Raw genomic sequence first — 12,064 nt, forward strand, 5'->3', positions numbered from 1 at the left:
GCCTCTGGCAGTCGCTGAAATAGACTGGAAGAACAATCTTGACTATGACAGCCCAAGTAGTGGGTGGGAACCAGAGGTAATTCCATCAAAACCTCTTTCTCAGCTGTGCTGGATCACAAGAGCTGAACACCGGAGTTGAGACCAGAGCTACAAAGCTCCTCTTTGCACAAAATGTGTTGTTTAGATGCCCTCACTGCACTGATCCATGAACAATTCTGAAAAAATAGTGTGAGGCTTCTACATGGCTTCAGAAAATTGGAGGGGGGGAGAAGGTAGAGATAGTATATATTTTTTCATTTTCCTCTGATAAGTTTCCAGTCCATGGGAAGCCATCAGGATATTATTTTGTGCATGTGTGGTGTGAGAATGAAGACATCTTTCTTCACAATGAAAATGCTTTACTTTTTGGTACTGGCACAGTAATAGATGTGTCCTCCAATTTACCCCAGTACTGTAATCTTTTCCTCTGGTGATTTGTGTGTTCTTCTGGGTTTTGAACTTAGGAAAAACTGGTAACGTTGTGCATATTCTACTCATTATTTTATACAGGGAGGTTAATGAGTGTATGCAACATGATAACTATGGCAGAGGACCTTTGTGGGCAGTTGCCAGCTCAAACACCAGTTGATCCAGACCAAATAAAGTTGTTCTTTAGCATCTTGAATTATATGATGCACTTAGGGGAAAAAAAAATACAATTTCCCTCGCAGAGAGGAGTTTACAAAGGGTGTGAGGTTTCCAGGAGCAATTGGGGTCCCCTCGGGCATGGCTGATGCCTGGGTGCTGAAGCACAGCCCAGATGAAAACTGAAAACTTCAACAATGGAGTTTTTGGGTCCAAGGCTGCAGCCACAGAGGCTTCCTCTGTCTCCACTGAGCAGGGAAGTGGTGGGCTTGCGCTGTGGAAAAAGGTCAGGGCTGTCTTTCTGCTTCCCTGCTGTGCACGCACAGCACTAGGCTCTGAGCACTGCTTTTGGCTCCTCTGAGTTCAGCGAGGAGAGCAGTTTTCAGCTAGTCAACAGATTAGTTTTTGCCCCCAAGGTCATTATTACCTTTCATCCAATAACCAGTTTTTATTTCATTTCAACGTACAAACATGAATTAAAGACCCTTTGGTGCAGCTTGGTAAGTGCACAGGATGGTTCTAATGCTTAAGGTAGCAGTCTTGAAGCTCTCTCTAAACGTGGCTTGGACTGCTGCTGAGACACCCTTATGCTCATTATTTCAATGGGGAAAAATGAGCTGGAAGTAGCTAAACTTATATAATGTTTTTCTTTCCTTCCCCTGCCCCCATTCTCTCCAAACCTTACATTCTTTTGTGTTGTTCAAGTTCCCCAGTGCTTTATATGAGGATTCAGAAGTCTGGTTCTCTGGAAACAATTGTTATGTCAGCTGACATTAACACAGCAAGCACTTTAACTATTTTTCCAACATATCCATCAAGTTCAATGGCCAAAACATTAATTCTCATTAAGCTTCAACAAAGTTTCTCATTTTCCTTAAATTCTGTCACCATGCTGCCTCCATGCAAGACTGCTTTACAAATATATGCAGTCATTTCACTAAAAGAACTTATGGAAGCTTTATTTTCGGTGACTTTATATAAGTCACCGAAAATAAAGCCCATATATTTGTGAGTGTTCTAGGCCATTTATGACACAAATCTGATCCCCTCCTGTTCTAATTTTTAAAAAAAAGCATATATGTTTCAAATCAGCCAAAAAAAGTGAAATTATATATTGTTGTTACTAGCTTGGAAACTAGGCATAGCCCTCCAGAATTATCAGAAAATATGAAGAAAAAATAGAGATTAACTCAGCTGCTGAAACATGGATCAAAACCTTGTTGTTGCCTACAAGGGCAAGGACTACCCCTAAAGATTCATCAGCTGGCTTCAGGAGTCTTAGATTTGGTTTTGTGCTCACTGGACAAGAGAAGATGTTGTTCAAGGACGTTGAGCAAGGACATTGTTCAAGGGAATACAAAAGAGGGAGTGCTACTCTTCTATTAGTCATTATTAAACAGTTATAGAAATGTATCTCTTAATAATGAAGATGGGCTACTCTAACGTTTCAGAGTTGTAACTGGGCTGGTCTAAGGCCATAACCTGTATGAAAACCTATCCCCTAATAAATAGTGGATATCCACTATAAGATATCACAGTTTCACAGTGGGCAGAGGCTAAAAAAATACTAATAATATCTCAGCTATTAGTATAACAAATGATAAATGTTCCCATTTTAGAACCATAGTGCAGTAAATGTATTAAGCAGTGTCTATGTTTTCTTTTCAAATGAAGCATGCAGCCCCATCCCACTTACCAAACCACATTTTTACCTTCAAATATCACCCAAAAATGTGTGCAAGAACTATGTCTGGGGGAAGTAAGATGCTGTTCCTGCCCCTAGAGAGAAGAGTCACGACAGATTAACTCCCATGTCCTTTCTGGGTGTGCTGAAAATTTATAAAATAAATTCCCACCAACATTAAGAGAGGTTAGTATAGGCAATTGACCTTGTAAATCAAGACTAGAATAGGCCCTATAATGTATAATATTTTGAGGTATTTATCACCTTGCTGAGGCAGACAGGAATCGAGCATGTAAATCGTTGTAATGGTAACAGTAATTCTACATCCCAGTGCCTGCACATCAGTGAGAGTGCCCCCAGGGCTGCAGGGGGGGTTTTCCCTCTGCACCCCCTCACGCCCCAGCATGGCTCAGACTCAGGGCTGATGGTGCCCAGAGACCAACACAAACAGGACAAAGCTGTACACTGAATTGCATCCTCTTTCTCGTTACTTCTGCAAGTGCATCCCTAATTCTCTATGCCTTTTGATCTGCTCACCAGTTTTCTCCAGATTTCTTCCCAGCTCTGCAGGGTTTTCTTTCCTAAGGAGAAGGTATATTTAGGTTATTTTCAGTTCAATCCCATATCATGATAGAAAAATGACATGAGCCATGGCTGCATATATATTCAAAAAATTTCAAAACATTTGAAGTGGGATAAAATAAATAATCCTGAGGCAAATGACATCTTGAAGTCTCCAATTCTTCTAATATATTCCAGAAATGCACATGACTTTAAGAATACATTGCAACCTCCAGATAATTGTTAATGCATGTAAGTGTTTTGCAGGAAAAACGATATTTTGTGTTATCTGCAAAAAGCCCTTTTGAGTAAGCGTCCATATCTCCAGGTATTTCTTTTAAAGGGGAACAGTTTAATAAAAATAACAAAGCTAGAAACCAAGAACATTAACTTTCACTTTGCCTAGCTACATGCTAGTACTCTTGCTGTAATTATAACACAGAGGTCATTCCAAAGGAATTACCAGCCTTCGAATGATATGAGACAATTATTCTCCAGGGAGTCGGACAAATTCGTAAGACAAATACAGTTGAAATTTCAGACATCAATCTCTTTTTTAACATAGCATGGGAACAAGGGAGCTGTGAAATGTAATTTTACCCTAAGGCCCAACAAATGATCGCATTAAAATGATTTAAAAAAAAGACTGCACATCTATTATACCTCAGAAGTGAATGTAGCGTTAGATTTTTCTAAGGCTTCCTGTGAATAATAGTACTTAATAGAATCTGTGAAAAACCCTTTACAGATGCCCGTGTTTTTGGCTGGCGGAGCTGTCACAGAAGGCAGCCCCACATGCTGTGGCATGATGCTGGGAGCAGTGTGGTGCCACCAGCCTGCTCCCACTCCCCAGGCACCCCCCGGCTGTGGGGGCTCAGGCTGGACCCTGCCACACCACCTCCCAGCTGACACCCGCTGCTTGGGGTAGCTCTGCACAAGAGGGGATTCCCCAAAACAGCTCTTTTCATGCTGCCCAAATGTTCCCCAAGCAGGAGGAAGCTGAGCTGGTCTCATGCACACCTGTGGCAAGAAGCTGTACTGGAAGCCTCATTTCCCTGGTACTGACAACCACGAGAAATTTATAGGGAAGAGTACTTACAGCCATCTCAAAAGCACCTTGAAGAGCTTCCAGTGATCACCCACTGTGAACCCCAAGGACACCCACTAATGATGTGCATTGCCAGGGAGTGCAGAAGGAGTGACAGAAACCAAAAGGTGGCAGCTGTGCATCCACTGCTTTTTATACTTCAGTCCATCAGATTTACATCACTTCCCACAAGCTTGGTTTATCTGGTACCCCGTATGGCTGGATCCCATCTGGAAGGTAAATTTGGGACTGGTACCACTCCCAACATTCATGTGCAGAAAGCAGCAAACCCTTCTATTCCTGCTTGTGTGGAGTCTCTCGAGCTATCTTCTACATTTGCACAGGGCTGGTCGTGCCAGCACGGATTTGAGGGCTGCTTGTGTGAGCTGGGCAGGATTTAGCCCAGTGTGTGTGCCACAGTCAAAGTGCTGAAGTGGAAAATGGATATTAAGGAATTGCTCTTTGGCTAGGGTTTGATTTACAGAAACCTATAACAGTCTCATTCTTCAGATAAGTGCATTTCTCCAACTGCTATTACTCAAGAAAACAAGCTCCTTAGAAATCTTTACAGCCGACACATTGCAATGTGACCTTGCACAACTTGGCAGTGAAGCTCTGCATGTTTTTATTGTATTTAAATAACACCATTAGTTTTATTCATATGAGGAAGTTAAAGTTTAGCCTCAGTGACATTTTAGCCCTGCACATGCACTGAGTCCACGTGTGCCCCTGAAGGGGCAGGGTTTCTGATGGGCAGAGGAAAGAAGGGGTGTGCGAGGAAGAGTGCGTAAGTTTGTGCACACACAAATGTGCACAAGGTTTTTTTCCAAGGATGTATTCCTGTCCCTGTGACACTGTGGTCAACAGCTGCCTGGATTATCCTATTAGGCACAGCCTCTGCAAATATTTGTGAAAGAATGCTTCCCAAATGGAAGCTGACAAATTAATGAGAAATGCAAACGTGTCCTGGATTAAATGAGTGCAAAAGTAGAGCAGCACCTCTCTGTTTGATGAGGATGGTTGACAGGAGAGCTGTGATGAGCTTCTGTGGTATTTAGGGTGAGAAAAGTGATCAAAACTTCACATTTCCATTTACCAGACCAAAACATTTCATTCTACTCCCACAACAGTTTTCTAAGGTAAACTTTCCCAAGAGATGTAGTGAATTGTAAGGAAAAAATTAGAACACTGGTACGACGAGTGATAGACATCTCAAAGCTGCCACATGATGTCTCACCAGCAAGCGCTTAGTCCACCTTATTGTGGGAACACTTTGAGTGTCTCGGCAAGTTCCCAGAAGAATACAAAGTTATGAGTCCCTTATGCTACATAGTTTCCTAAGTTAGCTTTAAACTAACATGGTATTGTATTATTAGTCAGGCAAAAATGAAGGGAGTAACACACGCCAGTTAAAAAAAAAAAAAATCCAGACATGCATATACATATTTCATACATACATATATCTTACCACATGACACAGGTGGCAAGTCATTCATCGTTTTCCTCCTGTCTGCCTTTTGTTTTGAAGGCACAGAAAGTCCAGGGTGCTGCCAGTACACCCAGTAGCCTTGAGATCTGGGAACAAAGAGTTCACCCCTTGTCCATGAGAAGGACCAAATGAAAAGTGAATGTCATTATATGGCAATAGCAGAACACAAGAGTGAGACATCACATGAGGCCCACAGATGACAAAACAAAATTGTGTGAAGATTTCTTTGTAGTAAATCCAAAACCAAGTTAGTTAATTTCACCAGGTTCTCTTGTCCATCACAAGTAAACTCCAAGATCTAAATAAAAAACTGTCATGCCTCCTCACTGCTGATCAGGAGGACTACAGATGACATCTTTATCTGATTCCTAAAGTACATCTCCATTGCACACTCTCATTTGTTTCCATCTTTTGCTCTATTCACATCTATTCACTTATTTGCCATGAGAGGGACTGGGGAAGAGGAACTACCTGGAAGCAGTGGAAACACCAGTCTTACAACAGTCAGAGCCACATATGTCCATAAGGACTCCAGAGTTCAATAGAAAGCAAAGCAGTTTAAATGAACAGACTTTATTATTTATTCTTTTAGAAAAAGAGGAAAAACTGACAAAAAAACTATTGAAAGACTGATTTCATTGTAAACCAGCACAAACAGATTCAAAAACTGCTGTACTTGGATTGAGAGTGTATCTAAACCATAGTCAACCCAACAGTTTAATTTTCAAAACTTGGCTTTTAACATTGGAGGCATGAGATCAAGCCAAGATACACTGCCAATAAAAGGCTGGAGCTCAAAGCCAGTGTTGAATTACAGAGCCCAGAAGGTTTACGGAAGTGTTTAGTGAAAATTGTTTGCAAATGGGTTTAGAAAATTTTCTCCCTCCTGCTGGCTCTTTCAGGAACTGGTCCCTCTCAGACTTACTGAAGAATTCTCTTCCCATCAACCTGGCAGGGATTCGTAGGATTTACTCGTGGGCAGGCAGGATGCTCAGTGCCTAGACCCGTGTTCTCAGAATAAGCTAGAGCATGTCTCTGGAAGATATGGTTAAGTCAAAGCAAGTGTTCTCCAGCCAAAGGGGCCACTGGGCCCTATCCAAGTATAGCTAGATTAAACAGAACACCCCCTGATAAACAAAAATGAGGTTGCATGACCTAATGGTCCCTTCTGAACTGAATTATTCCACCAAGACTGGATATTTAGGACTTTTTTTCCCCATTTATCAGATGCATTGTTAATTGGAATAGTTCTACAAGGCAGAGGAATAAACTTAGAACATAAAATTTTGCCCTGAGCAAAGAAGGTTTGTATTTGATTTCACAACTTTGTTTTTTTACCTGATATCCTTTAAAAAAACAAAATCATGGGGTCTGCAGGGACTGTGCTAATCAATGGACAGTAAATTTATACTTTTAAGCAACTTTGTCATCTCTGTACCCAGTGCAGTCATCACGTACACCAGGACTTGCACAGAAATGCATTTGACAGTGCCTCTGCTCTAGAAGAGCCATGGAATGAGGTTGTTATTGTTAAATGCAGAGTCCCACTTCCTTTTAGGGCAGTTGAAAATACAGATACATAGCAAGATAAGCAGCTCTTAAGGGTCATAGGGAAACATTTTCATCTCACTGAGATGCACTGATTTCTATTCCCTTGGTCAGTAGCTCAGGAAGGTGCCTTTTAGTAAAACTAAATATGTTTGGCTTGTGAATCTGATTCATGGTTGCTGCCCTCTGGTTTCTAGTGAGTTTTTTGTTCTGTTTTGTAGTTGTTCTGTTGTTTTGGTTGCTTTGGTTGTGTGTGGGTTTTTTCACCTGGAATTTTGTTTTTGAGATTCCTTGCTCTCTTTATACTTACTGAGCTCACGTATTTAACTTGGAGAAATGCACTAAAAAACCCAACCTACTCCTGCCCTCTAATGAACGCCCCAAGTTTGGTGCAGTGTCTAACATTCATAAGAACCCATTTGCTGTGAAGATAGAGACCTTATTAACCATGGATGTGGTAGCTTCTGCCAAGAGTCTTTAGGGAATCTCTCTGAACTGCTGACATAGCTCAGATCAAGGGTTGTCTATGAGAATTTCTTAAAATAACTCTGGGGACTCTCTGAAATAGTCAACTGGTTGAGGAGGTATTATTGTTTACTTCTTATTTCCCTGTATTTGTTCTGCTAGGACCGTTGAGCACCCATTTTTTTCTCAACATGAATTCCTGGGATCCAAATTAATAGAGTAGGACATTGCTGTACTAATAATGCAATAGGATTTCTAGGTTTCTCCAGTTAAAGCATGGCTGGTCCCAGACTTGCAAAATTCGTTCTTATTTGTATCCTTGAAAAAGTATAGGGAGGTGTGTTTCAAGCACTCTGCCAGTGTGAATTACCAGAGTCTGATCTGATTCCTTCCTCATTTTTTTGGTGAAATTCTCCACTTGGCACCAAATGAGCAAGGAGTGTCTAAGTTACAGATATTTGTACTCCTTAAGCCAGACAAAATGCTATCTAGACTGGTAGCACTGAGCAATCAGCCTGGCCTCTGTCATCAGCCTGGTCTGCATTACTTTGCAGGGTGGAAACCACTGAACACCTTGTTTCATTCTTAGCCAGGTGTGCAAAACAGGGTCTGTAAATTCTTTGGTTTTCACCCAAGGTGTCATTAAAGTATCTTGGGCTTTTCACGCTGATCACAAAATAAAGGGTCCTCCTAGATACTCAAGAAAGAGTTTGGAGGGATGAGAGGTGAGCATTAGAGCTGCAGGTTTCTGCTGCAATCCAAGTCATTTGACTATTAAATCTCACTGTTCTGTCACAAAAACTTTACCCTCCTCTGACCCTGGACAGGGTGAAAAATACATCAGAGAGTAATTTTGCACTATCAGTACCAAGCAACAGTAGCAGGCTTTGAAAACCAAATGTCACCTGGAGCCACACAGCTAAAACACGTCCTGGTGACCGCTGTGTGGTGCCACTGGTCTCACCACATCCTTCACCTTGCCTGTGTGACACCCAGATCTCTTTGGTAGCAGGCTCAGCCTCCTTCTCCAGAAAACCAGCTCTCACTGAAGAGGAAAAACCCAAGTCAAGAGCACTCTTCCAAGTGAGTAATCAATGCTGAGCTGTGAACTCTTAAGCTAAAACCTTTTAGTCTAACAAAGAGTAAATGAGACTGTCCCAACAACACTCCATCTGTTTAAAGCCAGCTGTGCCCCTATATGCTTTCCTAAATAATGGATCTTAAAGAGACTGACAATGGTTGAAAGAGCCATGCACTGATCACAAGCATGTTCTGCTAACACAGTATTTCTTCTCTCCTTGAGTAAAGGAATGCGTGTTATTAAATGAAAGTTATATTTAAACTTCAGCGATGGGCTGAGCAGCTGCCTGCTGTTTCACACTGGAAAACACATTGCATGCTTACCTGCAGTTCTGTTCTCTCTAACTGATTCTTTCCTAAAGGTATTTCCCACTACTCCACCTCCTTCCTTTGCTCTGATTAACAATTGTAGCATGATCTCATCAGGCCTCGACAAGTATTGATGGGCCACAGTATCATGAGGCTAATAAAGTGTGTTACCCAGTATTTTCTGGTGACACATAAAAACTCCCTTATGAAAGACACCGGAGACAGAATATAATATAAATGCTTTTCTAGTAACAGCAAAGTACTGTGGGCTGTGCAGTGCTGGGCATGAGCACGTTTTTTTAATAGAGCTCTGTGGGGTGGCACTGCCCAGACACATAATGGGGGGAGGTGTGGGTGAGGGTAACAGGGACCCCTCTTTGATGCAGCCAGGACAGAGGAGATGAGGTCAGGCAGAACCCAGAGAACTTTGTGTGAAAGCAAAATCCCCAGGCCCCCTCCCTGAGTACTGCCCCAGCACCTGAGCAAAGCCTCTGAGGAGAGCAGACCCCTATGACATTGTGTGCACTACCTCCTCTTGTGCTCCTGTTTTCTTTCTTGTGTTGCCCTTTTTATCCACATTGCTCTATAAATAAAATAACATCGCTAGAGCACTGTATTAAACATTTGCTGTGCAAGACCATTCCTTTAAAAAGGGTGGAAACATAAATCAGCCGTTTTGTTTCTCCTCCTATTTACAATTATTTCCTGAGCATCTCTCAAACATTAAACAATAAGTGTAAAAAAAGACAAATTATTTTCCTCTCTCTGACACGTCATGACACAAGTGTCAAGCCCAACAAAGCCACATGACATGAGCACAACTTTGTCAGTTCAAGGGCCAAAGCCAAGCCTTATTCTCATGTTTTTCCTCACCTGCTAACCGCTCTGGACTCTCAGCTACACTGGGGCAGGTGGATGCTGGTTCCCACCACAGGGAAGGGTGATGAGACAGCTGTCCCAAAGACTGGGTCAGTACCCAGCATCTCTACAGATACTCTGTTTGCTCCAGCCTCCCTGGGGCACTGTACTTGGCAGTGGTGTACTCATGGAGTCCCAAGGGAAACTGGGCTAAGCCACTCTTCCTCCACTCCCAGTTCAGGATGAGCCTCACAGACACACTTTGCAGGAAACTCCCAGACTTAACTCTCCACTCTCTTCATTTGCCAGTGAAATGATGGCTTCTTATTTTTAAAAAAGTGTAGATCCTGAAATTCCCATTGATGGGTGTAAGGCTGAGGAGTGTCTGCCAAGGTTAGCAAATCTGGGGCTTGCCAGGGCCATTCTTTTAATGGAAGAAAAGAAAAAGAAAAAAATCCAGCAAGTGGTGCAGCAACAAAGAAAATCCCTTTTTGATCTATCAAGCCTCTTTCTCCAGCCTCTGTGAATGCCTCACCTCCTGCACAGTCTCTGAATATAAACTTTGCCCGGCACACTCAGGGTAATCTTTTCACATCATAAAACTTATAATCCTCTTAAAGTGGTTTCGTAGGGTTTGAGGTATGATGCACTTATCAAATAACTGAAACAAATAAATCAGCTTATTTAGGCTGTGGTCAGAGTGTGTAGCTCTGTGAGCGCAGGGAGGAAGCCAGTGCCATACCAGCATTTGTATACATTAGCAACAAAGCTGTCTGTGACAAGCTGTCCTCTGCACAACTAAATATTTAGTTGCGTATCATAAGTAACTTCTTAAGTGATTAAAGAGAGGGTGCTCTCTGTCCGTGCCGGCGCGGGGCGAGCAGCCGGAGGCGCGGCTTTGCGAGGGGAGGCTGCCCGGGCTCACCCCGCGCTGCCTCCCGGCAGGTTTGCCGCGTGGGGACGGTCCCCGCTCCGGACAGCGGTGCACGGCCTCAGACACGCTCTTCTGTCACCCTTCTCTGCCCGGAAACTGGATCTAAACAGGCTCCAAGTTGATTTCTTGCATATTTGTACGGAGTTCAAGTTTTCAAATATTTTTTGCTAGCTTTTGTTGGTGTTAGGGCAAGGTTTATTTTTAACGTGCCTGTATTGATGGATTCCCGTGCTTGCATAATTCTCGCATGCGCAAAATTAAATTAATAAAACGACTACATGTTGAAGAAATATAGAATAGATGTGTCCTGTTTGATATAAAGACGTTGTGGAAAAGACATTCGTAAATTCGAAACCTATTCCTTTGTACAATTTAACTTCAATCAACAAGCTAGATAAGCCATCCTAAATTTGCTCCCAGTATGTTTTCCTTTGTGTACAATAATGCTTTCTTCAGATGGCTCAAGCACCATCACAGCAGCCCTCACTTAAAATGTTGTGGGTTTTGGGATATAGACACATGCTTAACAGAATATCTTGAATTTGCATTTTCCCCTAGGGAGAAAGAGAAGAAAATCAGTTTGTTGTAGGGACAAGGGCTGAGTTTTTCTATGTGGTGGTCTCTCCTCTTCCTGCTGCTTCCTGTCCATTCCCTGCTTTTCCTCCTTAGGAGATATTCCAGCTCCTACTTACTTTGAAGAGGAAAACTCCAGAGGCAATTTAAACTATTTTAGGATTTTGGATGCCTCTTCTGTTTCAGTATGTGCCATGTGCAAGAAAAGGGCAGACTGGGATCAGGCCATTATCCCATGTGGATGAAGTTTGAAGGGGTCTGATGGCGGCAGTGTCCTGCCTCAGGATATGGGAGGGCCTGATGTGCTCAACACATCTTGTCTCCAAATTGCTCCTTGCTGTCCCATCCCTCCCTCAGGTGCCTTGGCCACAAAGGATGCGCCAGATCTGCCAGGGCAGTCCTGGGCACCTGGGCATTGTGCAAGAGCTGCTGCAGGGTTTGGGAGCAGCTCTCATGGGGAGAGCAGTGGGCCAGCCCTCCCTATTTCTTGTAGAGATGTTTGTTTATAATCAGATGCTGGAAATACAAAACAATTTTAGCTACCAAAAAAACACAAGAGTTTGCTCTGCTGTTGATGACATGGAGGAATTTTTAAGACCTTGTTTCCACAAAACACTTTCTCAGAGATTTTGTTACTTGCATCTGGGAGAGCAGCACAAGGACAGTAGCACCAACATCTTCTTTTCTAGTACATGTTGGGTTAATAGGAAAATTAAAGCTCAAGTAAATATTCACCAGAAAGTAATTTCAGTCTGTCATGAAAATAATCTACATTTATAAGTTATCTAAAGTAAAGTGAGCCATATTAGCCTCTAGCAGCTCTGAAACCATTATGAATTATTGAATAAGTAA

This window comes from Haemorhous mexicanus, chromosome Z, assembly GCF_027477595.1.
Source record: "Haemorhous mexicanus isolate bHaeMex1 chromosome Z, bHaeMex1.pri, whole genome shotgun sequence".
NCBI lineage: Eukaryota > Metazoa > Chordata > Aves > Passeriformes > Fringillidae > Haemorhous > Haemorhous mexicanus.